Source organism: Pieris napi, chromosome 2, assembly GCF_905475465.1.
Source record: "Pieris napi chromosome 2, ilPieNapi1.2, whole genome shotgun sequence".
Taxonomy (NCBI): Eukaryota; Metazoa; Arthropoda; class Insecta; order Lepidoptera; family Pieridae; genus Pieris; species Pieris napi.
The window spans coordinates 2,866,303-2,882,526 of record NC_062235.1 but is presented as its reverse complement, the minus strand read 5'-3'; the positions used below and the strand labels follow the sequence as shown (position 1 = coordinate 2,882,526).

The 16,224-nt window shown below is 33.6% G+C and overlaps 1 protein-coding gene across 5 annotated transcripts in view; it reads right to left on the bottom strand.

The window, feature by feature from the left end:
* The window catches only part of LOC125056370 (dystroglycan 1), a 95,417-nt gene that overhangs the window by 26,539 nt on the left and 52,654 nt on the right, over positions 1–16,224 (bottom strand). The window lies entirely within an intron of this gene.

Sequence of the window (16,224 nt, the reverse complement as noted above, 5' to 3'; positions counted from 1 at the left end):
GGTTATGTGAATAATGGGAACCATAATCGAACATACATATTTAACCAATCTATAGATAATAAGCACATTGAATATTCACAGATTATACGATAATTTGGACATTTTACGTGAATCACAGCGCGTCGCGGGTTGATGAGGTATAAAATTTGGCAGTCGTTTGATATTTATTGGTATTGGTACAATTATAAATCGTAATTTTACACAATACTATGTGCGTTCTTTCGCTGCGTATGCTGGATTTAGAGAGGCGGGTCGAGTCATATATTTCAAATAGCCAATATTTTAAGTTCAAGATTTGTAATCATGTATTAAACTTGCTACCGATTCTGGCTAGTTGCTATGTTCTTCTTGGAGGTGTATCATGATTTATTTATTTTTCTTATTTCCTATTTTTACAGTAACCTAATACTAATACAGTAGAAAACTGAACCTTTTTATAACTAATTATAAATAATGCAATTCTTGTGAATTCAGCCAGTGAGCAACTAAATATATCCGTCTCACAAGCAATAGTGTTTAGGGTGCGCAAGACACGCGTAAATGGTGCTTCTCTAAGTAAATTCGTACGCGCCCGAGGCACGACCAGCAATTGCGAACGCTTACCACGCCAAGTGTGGTTATTTGGCACACGCAGTCCCAGTCAAGCCAACATTTTCGCATTATATATTTTACCTCTAAGGACCTTAAAAAAAATATAATGTGATAGTACTTATACTACAGTGAAATTATATATTCCGATATAATTAAGTTGTAAATTGTAATATGACTCGTCATAAAATATCCAATCTAGCAAATATTGTTCTCTAGCACTTTCCAATATAATTCCACATGCCAAACGGCAATTAATTTATTCGATAAAAAATATTCATAATTTCCTACAGTTTTAAAAATAACATATTACTCCTTGTAGCTAGATAATTATATTTTAACAGAGCAACAAAAAACCTATAAAAAGATGAAACGGTTTCAAGGTCGTATTGAGACATTCCCTTGTAAAACAAACAAGGGATCCTTTGAATATTGCTTACAAATGACTAATAAATACAGAGTGGGGTGGAGTTGCCAACGGAAATGACTGATACTGTTACTAAAGGCGCGTGCTGCCGCATAATTAAACAAAAATAGATGCTTTTCAATGGCCTCCTTCCTTTAACTAAGTATCGCTATTAGAATCTTGGTACTATAAGACTTGGTTGTACCTGGAACAGCTCTACTACTGTGCTCTATACCTCAAGCCACTATGGCCTAGTAGTTTTTTCTCTAAATGCACCATTAATTTAGTTCTTATACAACATAAGCACAATTCAAAAGAGACGTATTTCATGAAGTGAAATAGGAAAAAGACAAGAATATCTATAAATTACTGTTGTTAGTGACAGCGACTTGTTGAATTGGGCGTTTTTGGTTAAATTTTATTTTTGCTCTCAAACATCACACATGTTACAAGGAGTACAATCAGATAGTTATGAAGATACGTTATAGAAAGGATATACATGTGCTCAAATAACATGAGAGCTTAACTCACCTAACCTAATCAACTCACTTTTCGACCTATCACAGCGGTTTTCGCCTGATAAGGAGCTTGTAGTTTAATGTTTATCAAAACGCCAACTCGTAAAATAACTGCTTTACGACTGATTCGGCGACTGACCGGCGGTCGAACCGCCGCTGCGAAAACAGCTGTGAGAGTTCGAAAAGTGAGTAACAGAATCGCAAGGCTGATCTTCCTCACAAGTGAGTAGCCCAATATCGCAATACAAAACTCACTTGTGGACTCTTTGTGTTGAAGAAGTCGCATAGTTACAGTGATTAGTATTGTATTTATTATTGTTATGCTTTATTCGTTAATTTTTTTCACTTTATATGTATAGCGACCAAAAAATTACATGACATAATACATAAACTAATAAACCGACACAAGAAAACTTATTTGAAGGACGCTTGAATTTTGCTTCATCGTTCAAGAACACATTATACTTTCACGCTTGCGATATCTACATCCTTATTTGTGTAGCTGTAGTCATTATGGGTATGATTCAGAGTTGAGACTTAGTGCTAAGCATGTCTAAAAGGTATTGAGATGATCTGATAGCAGGAGCCCTAGGCTTTGATAAGTAAAATAACATTTGTCGTTCGTTTTTCTATCCATTTATCCATCAAGAATTGTGAATACGCCGCGGTTAGGTAACGTAAATGTTCAGTTTTCAATTCCAAGTAACACTAGACTCCAAGTAATGCATGACCTGAATAAAAACGAGATCCTGAAGATTGCAGTCGGTCGAGAATAAAAATTGCAACTTCAAATACAAAACGTCTGTTACATTAATAATGAATATTCTTATTACAGTGTACACAAGTTCCTTTTCTAGATTTTTTTAAAGCTATGTATTTCTTTTTTAATAAGATTTTAAAAGGCAATGATCTCTGACAAAAGTCACTTGAAAATTAGCGTGAAAACGTTTTGCAAGAGTCATTGCTAGCCTATAATCAGTAATTTATTTATTATACTGGGTTGCGCAAACGTACTGGCACTAAAGAAAATTTGTTTATTTTTTTTATACGACATTTCCTGTCATTCTGTTGTTGAAAATTGTGTAGTGAACAAATGTAAAATACACTGAAAATAAACATGGACCGTTTTACTCCCCAAGAACGTGGAATAATCGTGTCAATGTTCTTACGGAATAATTCATCAGTTTTTTATTTTACAGGTGTGTAGGTAAACCAGCTTTCTGCGCTACAGACACGTTTACGTTAAACCAGTGACGCTACAATTCTTGGTATAGGCCTCAGATTTTTGTATTAGTTTCGTGATACCCCTTTTCAATAGGCCTGATTTTGTGTGTAAGACAGGGCGATTTCCTCACTATGATTTTTCTTACCGCACGAAAAAGTATTATTGCTTTAATATAGCACACATAACCGCTGGATTTGTGACGGAAAATCTAACCAATAAGCTTTCCTACAATTATATTACTACGACTATTAGTAATTAATTAATATTTATACGAATGAGGCATTTAAGGCATAGTAATTACATCAGCCTGATGTCGTAATTGCTTCACAACGTAATATAAAATAAAATATGGAATATATTTTCTTTACTACGAAAATTACTTTACGTAAGTACACTTTCAGGCTCTTACAATAATTACAGAAAGCAGTGGCGCTACAACCTCTTTAGGTCTGGGCCTCAAATTTATGAATCTGTTTCACGATTGTGATCAGCCTCCTGTGCCTGGCACACGCCGTCGACATTTAAGTTTCCTCACGATTTTCGAACGGTTTTCCTTAACCGTTCGAGCGAATGTTAAATGCGCACATAGAAAGTCCATAGGTGCACAGCCGGGGATCGAACCTACGACCTCAGGGATGAGAGTCGCACACTGAAGCCACTGGGCCACTGCTTTCTTTTACAATAATTAGTCTACGTAACACGTTTGAGCTTTAACAGTTGTAAACCTTCAGAAAATACTATCGTTTCGCAGGTTAAATTTCTCTGTTACTAAGCTTTGTAAGTAGAGAATATACTGTCGTTAATACAACACGTAACAGACTCCGTAAATACGTATAATCTGTGGCATAAGCCTGAGCTTAATACCAACTTGTGTGTTCAACAGATGTTTAATATCGCCGTTATTGGTTGGATGAAAACACTTCAATTACTCAAGTTACATTGAATTAAACACAAAATCTTAAGCAATACTATTCATAAAAATCTATCTATACAGTTAACTTAACTATTTTGTTCAGAACGTAAAAAAATACAATTATAAATTTTATGATACAGCGCGTTTGTAACCGAAAAATAGTATTAACATTTCCACTTTCTATAAAATAATAATTAAGCCTCATATATTCCTTGTAACATTCATACATCTTTCCAAAGACACACTTAAAATTTTAAACATAATTATATATTTTTTCAAGGACCTCTTATAGAGTATAGGACTCCTCCAACTGGATCTCTCTCTATCTCCAACTATCTATCCCTCGAGTTTTTCTCCCTATATTTCTATTTATTCAGTAAATTCAACTCGAAGATTTCTTTACAGCCGCCATTGCCATCGTAAATTAAGGTTTAAGTTACTACAAACAAAATTATAAATTATTTATTCTTTTCTCTTTTACGCAACAAAATAAACAATAATAACATTAAAAACAAACATGTTGAACAACTAACATATTTAAAATAATCAATACATAACATTTTCTTTGAATAGTTTAGTAGGTACTTAAACGTGAAACGTAACGTCATTCCATCAATTTATGTATATGTGTTATTAATTCCAGTTAAAGTTAAACTGTTAGTTTCTCATAACTTACGGAGTGAAGTGTATGCGCATGTAATGTGTCTACTTAAAATGTCTCACGCACAATTATCATTGTCACACGCAGAATAATCAATTCATTCTAAAAACAGCAAATAATTAATAATAGTGTTCGAAATTTAAAATCATAAACATCTTTATTAACAAATATTTTCAAAAGGTAATAAGCTAATTAGTAATTTATTAAGTTAATTAACCCATTTGCCATAATACACACTCTATTAACTAAATTACTAATAACTAGACATTTTTAATATAAAATCGAAATTCACACTATTAAATTTCATCACTTCCTTCTACAGATATCATTATCAAGAATCATCCGTTTCTTCGATCATTTATATAGACAAGTGATCAGTGCCTAACACATCGTAGACTAAGAATGTTTTCTCACAATTTGCCTGCACAGTAGCTGCAAGTCAATACAAAAAATCTATTGGTGCACAGCCGTGATTCAAACGACGACCTCAAGTAGTAGCTTAAGCCATTAGGCCGACACTGCTTTTATTATTAACCCCGCAGGCTTTATAAATGGATGTAATTAATCTACCGACAATATTCGTTATTGCTCAATGCGAACATCGACCTATTTCTTTATTAATACACTAATATGTACGCCATATTGCTTGTAACAATGTCAGCTTCTATCTAAAGGTTCACAGCTTACGGAAAAAGTAATGAAACGGGGGTAAATATAGTTCCGTGAACGCCTCTAAAACTCTATGAGGGTTACAACAATAGATTTCTTCCCTTCGCGAAATCTCAAAGTTACCCCACCCCGACTTATCGAATTGAACTAACTTGTAAGGGAGTATGGGGTCTTTGTCGTAATGCCCTGCCGTTTCCATTAGCAGGAGAAGTTCTAAAATATTGCTCCTATTTGCTTTAACAAAACAGTGGATAGGGTGGAATCTCGATGAATGAACAAAAATGTGTTTTAATTATTACAATTATATTAATCTTAAATTAAATTATTATGATTCATGTGCACTTATTTTTTTTTCATGTATCCTTTATTAGTTTAGTTTGTGTTTTTATTCCTGTTTAATATCTTTTTCTTAACAACTATATGTAATACAATATTTTTGCACTTCTTGTCTACCTTATGTAATTTAATACATTATTTTCTTTTCTCACAGTGGTTGCCTGGAAGAGATCGCTCGAAAGCGATAAAGCCGCCAGTTGCATTTCCTTTACATGTAATTATTTTAATTTTTTTATATTATAATGCAACAAAGTGTATATAAATAAATAATTATTGTAATAATAATAAAGATTTTGTAATTAAATTTTCTTAATCCAAAAAGTACTGATGTTTAATACTTCAATACCGAATTTATCAGAGTATTTCATTTGTAAAACTCCAGACAAATACAACTTTGACTATATTGAGTTTAGCTAATAAACATAATTGTTGCTTGAATTAGAGTACGGGCATAGTTATTTATTATGGGACAGGAAGCAAACAGGTCACACCTGCAACGCCAGCCTAGCGGGTGTGTTGTCAAACTTTCAGAGAATGGTCTTTAAACTAAGTTTGATTCCCAAACCGCTGATCTGAGAAAAGGTTGTAACCTTTAAAGTTTCATTTCTATCTCGCACGTCACCTGCAGAGCGTCGTTTCGAGGGTGAAACAATAGGGCTTTTTGCCCTTTTTCTAACAATAGCCACATGGGTGGGCCCAGAGTAGCATACATATTTATAACACCTCAATACTTGGAAAGACATTACGGTGCACATGCAAGTGCCTCAGGACTTCCGTTTTTGAAATAGATTGACGTATTTCTCGGAAGAAGCATCTATAAATATTTGAATTTCGAAAACATTGCATGGGCGTCGTTCAGTCTTTGTCGTTTTTTCCAGTCTTGTTATTCAAGGATTGCATTTGTACAACTGTTACACACTAGACTAATCGCCTTATGAACTTTTGAAACATCTAGAAACTAACTATATATTCTTAAAGCCTTGTATGTACAAAAAAATATAAACGATTTAAAAAAAATGGTGACTCACCAGTATACTACTCGAAACAGAACTAATTTAAGCGTTTGACCAACCAGGCTCCAGAAGATAAACTACTTTACGTTTACGTTATTACAACAAACTCCCAAGCGAAATTAGAGAATAATATCACTGAATAAAAACTCTCGTTAAACGTTAATTAATAAATAAAGCTTTTTATAAATATGACGATTATTTAAATGATCGTAATCTTTGGGATTGATTTGCTCCAGTTGAAACAATTTGTATGATTCAAAACTTGGCGGTTAAAACGAGTGGCGGAGAGTTTCTTGCCAGTTCTTCTAACCCGCTCTACCTTCACTTGCAAACTGATAGTAAATGTAAATATATAATCAATTAAATATCTTTTCTGTTGACGTTCATAATTGTACTTGGTTACCTATATGAATAAAGTTATTTTGAGTTTGAGTAAGAAATGAGCGTACCACTATAAAGTATTGGCAACTCAAAGGCCTTTTGGATCCTTGACTACGATATCGAACTAAAAAAAGTTTTAATTCTACTAATAATTTTTTTTTTCTGCCATTACGTGGCAAAGCCGTGGAAACGTTGAGCTATATAAATAGTCTAAGAAAATGGCATTTATATCCGTAAACGAATTTCTATATAAATGCATACTTATTCGTAAGACTACAAATATTAGGTGATTAAAGTCAATATTTTCTTTGTATTACATTGAGACAATCTATAAAGACCTAAAACCAGACCTTTTAAAGTTGATATAATATGAATTTATGTACAATTGGTTTCCTTTTGCAGTAACTTTAGAGGACTTTCATAAATTTCGCTTAGAATTTCGTTGCTCGGAGCAGATTTTGTCCGAACATTCAAAGGCATTTGGATTAAGCAACCCCTTTAATTTCCAAAATTGTGAGTTGTTTTAGCATTTATAGCCCCGTTTTATGTATAAGCCAGACCTATTTAAACCTAAGCTTTTAAATTGGAGTGCAGACATTACGTAATTTTCAACAAATAAAGTCACCAGAAAATATTGGAAAGCAACTCTTGCAGTATAATTTATGATATTAAACTAATTAATAGCCAAGCATATATGGGACAAACGACAAGGAAAAGCCCACCAGGGAAAAGAGAGTTCGACATATTGCATTTTTTTTATAGAATAGGGGACAGGAGGCTCACCTTTTGGTAATGATACCGCCGCCCATGGACACTCTCAATGCCAGAGGGCTCGCGAGTGCGTTGCCGGCCTTTTGGGAATTGGTACACTCTTTCCTTGAAGGACCCTAAGTCGAATTGGTTCGGAAATACTTCAGTGGGCAGCTGGTTCCATAAAGTTGTGGTGCGCGGCAAAAACTACCTTGAAAAACGCTCAGTTGTGGAACGGCGGACGTCGAGGTGATACAGGTGGAATTTCGCATGGTGGGCTGACAAGCATAAACAAGTTGGTGGAGAAGATTGGCAAAAATGCTTAAGATGGCCTGCCTTTACTCTTTAAGAGGTCCTTGAAAAGAGTTATAGTTAGTCCCCCACTACCCGACACGACTCCAGTATCGAGTTGAGAGTCGCTCATCGGTCCACCGTATCACACCTGACACGACACGACTGCTCGCTGCGAGTGGAGAACAGCTATCTCCTCGCACACTGCTGCTATCAAGGCCTAAATAGACCGTCCCCGTACCGCCATGTTTTAGCAGGTCGCGAACCCCCACACCACCCGAACGGGGCATATGCCACGATTGTATTAAAGTAGTGTAAATATTATTATTTCAAGAAATAAATGAAGCTTAATTATTAGTGCTATGTAATTAGACATGCATCTTCACAATATTTACGTACATATAGTTAAGTCGGGGCTTGCAAGCTCAGCAAGAAAAAGCACCAAAAATATAAAAGTTCAGTAAAGTTCGATGCACTATCGTAGTCATTTTATGTATTTAGGTTAGCAGGGTTAGCTTAATCAGGTTTGATATAGCTTGAATAATTCAAGAGACAGCTTATTGAATATGTACGATGAAACTTGGAATATAAACATTAACTTTATGTTCTCGGTAATAGAGGTTATAGGAATGTATAGAAATATGGATAACTTGATAATTTATAATAGATTAATTTTCTGTTTCGAAGCGCAGAGACTGATTATTATATGATACTAGATTAGTTATTAATAATATTATATATAATAGTTCTAGCAAGCAAGTAGTCAATGCTAAAGATAGGTAAAATAAATTTTTCTTTACGAAAAATAACTTATTAAAGTTTCACTTGCTGTCAAACTTTCATATCTTTAATTTTAATAATAATTGTTATAAATTCATGTAGGTATTTACGTTTAAGTGTGTTATACATTTTTTATAAATAATTGCATTACGAAATACGAACTACTTAAAATAACAAATAATCTATTAAGATAGCGAATGCTATTCATTAAAATATTAACTGTAAACTTGCACTGTCAAAGCATATTTTATGAAGTTGACACATACAATTGCCTGTCAAAGCATTTTTCTCTTAAAAGTAGATTGTGACTTGTTGGCCAATTTCTATAATATATATTCGAATATTAGGCTAAGTTAACAGACAAAGTTTATTTAAAATCAAAAATCTTTCTGAAATCTTTTTCGTATGTAGCAGGAGGCTCGGCTCACCTGATATTAAGTGATACCGCCGCCCATATTGCTAAAAAGCTCACAAATGCTTTACCAGCCTTTTAATAATCGGTACGCTCTTTTCTTAGTAACCTTAGTCGAGTTGGTTCGGAAATATTTCAATGGGCAGCTGATTCAACATAGTGGTGGTGAGCGGCAAAATCTGCCCCAAAAATTCTCAGTTGTCTATATTTTGCCTTGACGTCGGATGATAAAACTATCTATCTATTTCTATATATGGTTTATGACAAATAGTGTGCATTGAAGTTCAATATTTAATGAATCATGTTTTATGACCTAATGTTTATGACATATCACATCAAATAATGAATGCAACATTCATGTTTTTCCCTACATAATATATAATATACTTTATATTTAGATATCTGTTTAAATGTATCGTATTTCTCTGTCTACACCGAGTTAGACCGATGACATATTTTCACATATTTAATATTTACACTAGCTTTTTTCTCTTAAGTAAGTTTTATTTTTTACTGATATTTCGTATTGATATTATTTATAATTTATTTACGTACTTTTACACTATGAACTTTACAATCTCCAATTTTGTGAGGGTTGTCTGGTAGCTTAATAACGAAATGGCCGCCCGCACTATGTAATCGTTTTCTACTTTTAAATGCTGTCAATTTTTATTAGGCCTATAAAGTATTAATGAATAAATGGACTTTTGAAGTAAGATATAAAGTAAGTTTAATATATTATGAAAGCCAACTGTTTTACTAGCAATGTTACCGACGGTTATAATCTTTATTAAGATTTCATAGAGTACCTTATTTTATTTAAAATTTTGCAATACAAACTTAAAAATTATGCAGAATCTCATTTTATTTGCAAATACGATTAATCACCTCTTCAGCATTGTCGTTAATCTCTGAAGCCGCTGTGGTTACTTAACGCTCATACATTTCTTAACAGACTTTTCTTTTTAACTAATAAAATTTAACATGCCCTAGGAAGATAGCAATGAAATAAAATAGAAACACGCGTTAGAATTTATTTTTCGCCTTATTCTACATTTGTAGAAAAGCGACACTAACAATAGAAAACAATTACTCTCATCATTTTTCCATAACGTGCCTAAAGAAGTATAACTTCAAAAATATACTATATTCTTCTGGGTAACAATGAACTTAAGACCGTCAAATAAAGTTTATCGTGAAATTTTGCAAATGTATGCCATATAGAAAAGATATGCTTATATATTTTTTCACTAAAGATACGTATGCTTCATCAAAATTGGATAAGTAGTTTTTTATCCACACATTTCCTTCTAATATACCAAGATAATACATATTAACATTATCGCAGTATTGCACTGTCTCGTCAACGATAGCATTTCCAGCGACTTTTAAGCTTCCATGAAAAATAAAATGACTCAATTAAGGAAAAAAACACAGTATAATAACAATGAAACGACCTGTATAGAGGTTGCTCTTTGAAATCCATCACGAGTATGGACAATTTTATGAGGCCGTCAAAATGGCACGTCCATTTTGTTTCAACCATTGTTACAAGTGAATTATCGCTGTTTTTTATGTAACATGGCAAAACAGAGGCTCATCTGATGCTAAGTGATACTCGCATTGCCAGAAGGCTCGGCCGCGTGCGTGGCTGGGTTTTTAATAATTGGTACGCTCTTTTCTTGAATCGAAAGTGTATCGTAGTTTATGATATTTCTATAGATGTTATCATTGTTACCTTTATACAAATAACGTTAATGTTTATTCGGGGAAGGGATCAAATTTATGTTGAAAACCTGGTGTTTTAGTCCAGGTGATATTTTTTTAAAATTATTGATGCAACGAATAAGGGACCGTTGTAGATTTATCTTGATACCGAATAGATTGTTTTATCATGACATGGGTTACAGGCAAGGTTTGAAATGATGTAATATTTATTACCACAAGACCTGCCATAAAGCAGAACATACCTAACTGAATTTTTTTCTTAACTTCTTAATCGATTATTAACTTTTATAAAATTGACGTCTAAAGTACACTATTACGAGTATACTATAATGTTACTACAAATATACCCTATATTGTAGAGGACGTCGTCACAATAATAAATAATAATTCCCTCGAACTTAGGCTCCATCATCACGTGTATGTCGAGGCTATTCAACTCCTTGACACCACGGGCCTAGTGAAACGACTGAAAAGGACAAAACCATTTGAACTAATAAATTAGTGTTAGTGCACGTTAGTATTCAGTGCTAAACAGTCATTGAAAAACTAGAACACGAGAACAGAGTGTCTTCCCTTTAATAGACACTGTAAGTAGCGTTATTGGACACTTTTTTATGTTAAATATCCTTATTAGTAAATTAGGTTAGACTTAAATTACTTATTAGTCTTAAGTTAGGCTAGATCGTAATGTTCCATGATGTCTTAAAGTCATGTGTTTTATACATGTGTCAGTAAAGACACATGTATAAAAAAATATATGTACCCTCTCGAAGGTCTTAAGTAAATATATAATAGCCGCAATTGAAAGTTACGAAGGTAGAATATTAGGTAACCAAACGCGTATGAAACTTTTAATGACGCTCGAAACGTAATAAACTTAGTAAGGCGGGGTACTCCAACTTTTGAAGTTTAATATTCGCTTTTACCTTGAAATAACTAATCACATTGTGTTTGTAGTCCGTAACTGCTTAATGCCAGTGGTCAACCTTTTGTAGTTAGAACAGAGCAACAATTATTACGCTGAACAAACACAAATCATTTTCGTTTCGCCAGGAATCCAGCCAGGGGATTATACAAAAAAAGTCAAAATCATTTATTCAAATAGGTAACACAATAATAGTAATTTTACATTTACTGCCAGTTCTCAAATCAAGGGCGTAGAACGGAAGCGAAGAACTTGCAATAAACTCTCCGCTACTCTTTTTAATCGCCAAGTTTTTTGTTTTACACAACGATTGTAAGGAGCTGCAACCATTACACCATGTTCCACATGACATATTAAGTAATAAATAATAATAAAATAAATTAAAAACCACGATTTGTCCTCGTATCAGCAGGAGGCATGGTGAAATAGGAACATGCACTTACATTCTCGTGGGAACAACACGCAACATGAGCAGTAAGGCACGGAAGCGGTATAAAATTAAATCAAATTTAGACAATAGTTAGTGGTGCAGCGAATCCGAATATCTCACACGAATATTAATTTATAACTGAACGCATCCCAGATTGCGGTTTGGCTGTGCACTGTATATCAGAACGCAACTATAAAAATAGAAATGAAGTAGACGCCTATCTAAAACAACACAATCTCCCACCAAAACTGGCCCAAAAATATTTTTCATTCGTCTACTGTCGCCGCATAATGATTATTTTCGACCGGTGGGATTGTACGAACGGAAAGTCTAATGCCTGAGAAGTTACGAATGTTTTTTATAAACAACAGTTTGTCTGTAGTTAATTTGGGTTATTAAAGATCTTTAGTTAGTAAAAAAAGAATAGTGTGTTACTACAATAAACTAAATTTAAAAATGTCTTAAAGTTAGTCAAACACATCAAACAAAATTATGTGTAAAGATAGAATTCTTATCATTCGATATTAGAAAGCTTATTTTCATAGAATCACAGATTCTAAGAGTTAACGACCGTCCCAGCGACAAAACTAATATTACCATTAACTCAATTGTGATCGTATTTCGGGCAATATATGTCAAGCTTATCTGTTATTTAGGTGAATCTATGAATCACGGTTTATCTTAATGAATTGGCAAATGCAGGTGATTGGTTGTGCCAAGTCGTAATACTATTATTACGCACAAATCTACCGGGCCTACTTCTATTACTAGGCTATTATTTCTGACAGCTAGGCGGAGAAAATGGTATAAACACATAAAACGGCGCTGCAACCCACGGACTGTCCTCGCCCAGAAGTCGACCGAGGTATTGCGAACATAATATTTTTTACGATTTCACTCTGAGCAAGTATTTGTTATGTTTGGAAAGATCGAGTGAGGCCTGCAAGGAATGTAAGTTTTTCGGCGACCAAGCCGTGGTTGCGGAGGCTTGAATAAAATGCCTGTGCTTAAGTACGCAAGGGTGGAGGGGCTGCATTTACTGTAGCGCCGGAGCTGTTCAAAAAACCAATTATTATTTAGATCGGTTAGGTTAGGTTATAAGTTATTTATGTTTTTAATAGTGTGCTGTTATGAAATAAATAAGCCCTTCGTGCACTCAGATTTCCTCAGACATCTTAAGGCCGATTTACATTATCTTAGTGTTTAGGAGAGTGCTTTAGGATAGTACTTTAGTTGAAACATGTAAACGCTACTTGCTTTAGTAAACGCTACGCTAAAGAACTTGCCTTTCAAGTTGTACTAAAGCACTCTCCTAAACACTAAGGTAATGTAAATCGGCCTTTAAGGTGTCCTTGGACTTAAAAGTCGAATGGCCTGAACTTCGAAAATTATTAATAAAAAAAAATATCCTAGTTTTACTTTTACAGTAAATTACTATAAAATTTAATAGAAACATGAGACCAGGCATTAGTTTTATTATATCCAACGCAGCTATTAAAAAATTTATCGTAGCCATATTTTCTTATGATGTTATCATTCCTTCTTCCGTTACCTTGGAGTTACGATGTCATTAACATTTTATACATTGTTTATTCTGTATTGATAAATCTTTTACAATGTTAGCTCATAAGCAACTAACTTTATTGTACTGTAGTTATAATATTTGTAAAGTTAATGTACGTGAATTAAATATCGATTGTATTTTATTTATTCACCACATCATACATAATGCATATCTATACTATATGTTACAAGCTATCTTTTCTACATGTTTTTGGTACATTATTATAAACCTAGGTGAAACCTAGAAAAGGTGTTTTCCTATACAATTCTAGATTAAGAGCACATTTTTTAGTACAGCCAATTTCTCCCCATTCTACTTCGACAGTTATCCATTCCCGTTGACATAAAAAAAATTGTTTTTCTGGACGAATAACATTTCTAAAATATACATACAGAGAAGGCATAAATTTTGAGCTTCTTAAACAAAGGCTAAAAAGCTTCTTACGCAACAATCAAGACAGTTTGCTCCACAAATTGCTCTAATACATTTTATTTGGCCTTAACTTAAATCCCCTATTTACTTCGACTGAATTTCCCCAAACCATAATTTCATATCTAAGTGTAGATGAACCATATGCATGATAATCAGCTAATACCTTATCATACTTAACAGGTTCCCTTAGTTAACACATAAACGAAAAATACTAAGATTTATTAAAACGTGTTTTCAATTTCAGTTAAAAGAATTTCAGTTTACTTTATCTTATTCTATGAATAGAGATTGAATTTATCAATATTATATAATGTATGAATGTTCAGAATAGGAATTGCGCGCATTTGGAAAAAAAATGGCAATTTCTTGGAGATACTATCTTAAAGTACGCAATTAAGCGTTCCGATGTTCGCAATTCAAATATAATGTTACCATATTGGATAAATCCCATAGGTTCCAGTTTCTGGTTACCATAATCAGTGCTTGCCAAGATTCCGCCTCTTATAAATAGATAGGCTTGAATACAATTATTTACGACTTTGATCTCACCGCGATTTAATTATATCGACTTATATATTAACTAGCCGTTTCCCGTCCGCTTTGCTGGACGAATTAAAATAAATTTTATGTTTCATTTTTTTTTTCATATTTTTATTATTCTTCTTTTTAACTTCCCGCTAAGAAAATTGAAATATTTCGAAAATCGAGTTATTAACAGATGTTGACGTTTTGAGGTCCTAGGAAGCCTCCCCGAATGTTTCCGCGGTGAAGTCCGTATGTATAAATTTTAATAAAAAGTAAAACAGCAATTGCAGCAGGAATTTAATAAATAAATAGCCATAAACCATCTAGGAAAAATTTCGCATCGAATGGTGGTAGTTTCATGTCGATACGATCAGTGGTTTAGGCGTGATTGAGCCTCAAACGAAGACCATTTTCATTATATATATATAGATGCACAACGTTCTTTACTAATAAAATTGATTGGTCTCACTATTTCCGTTTATCGCGTTTTAATATTCACACTTTCAATCGTTTCTACGCCTTTAACACATTACTTTTCAAACGTGAATTCCGACACAATTTCTGTTTTATTTGTTTAAACAAGCCCGTGTTTGCCTTCCACTTCTGGCAGTGTAATAAATGCAACATATTTTTTTAGGATATCAATTATTTAGGGAATGATTGGAATTTGTAATTTTATTCTAAGAAATCTTTAAACGACTGTTAAAGATAGTCAGTGATCTCATCAGTGTTCTCGAAGGATTCAAAAACGCAATTTTAGTATTGAGGCTCGGAAGTGTCTATAAACCTATTATAGACACTACAATAAGCATAATGTTATACACAAAATAGTGTAATATAATCTCAATTTGACACACTTTACTCTGGGTATAGATAATCTACCAATTCTTATCTCAGAACTGAGATCCTATCTTTCTATTGATAAAGTATCGCTACCGTTTTATAGTTCCGTTAATTCACTAGTAAATTTTCATAACTACTTATTACTACTGACTTAATAAGACCTGAGATTAATTTAAAGAAAATATCAGCTTAAATTTCAGATGTCATTTCAAAACTAATTCCAAAAGTAATAAACCAAACGATAAAAAAGCTAAAACAATTTTTCGTTACTTCATTTTGCATTCGCTGGCGATTTCGAGTGCTATATAATGTGATCATCAGCCATTCCACTGTATGGAGTCCTGATTTACACCGCATCCCATATCGCCCTCGCTTTATGTCGCACTTGTTTACGTTAAACGCGGTAGCGGTAGCGGAGCCCAGTAGCTTTAATAAAAAACTCGCGAATATTCTGGCATTATGGTTTCACTTTTTTTTTCTTTTTTGAGCAGTGTTGGCCTAGTGGCTTCATCGTGCGACTCACTTACCTGAGGTCGAAGGTTCGATCCCTGGCTATATAACATTTTCTCGAACGGTGAAGGAAAACATCGTGAGGAAACCGACATGTCTTAGATCCAAAAAGTCGACGGCGTGTGTCAGGCACTGGAGGCTGACCACTACTAGCCAATTAGATTGACAAATGATCATGAAACAGATTCAGAAATCTGAGGCCAAGACCTAAAGAGGTTGTAGCGCCACTGATTTATTTTATTTTTTATGGTTTCATTTAACAATTAGTCAGCTATGTTTGCTCCCTACATAAGTAGGTTTCTGTTTAAATAAATAATCACTAAA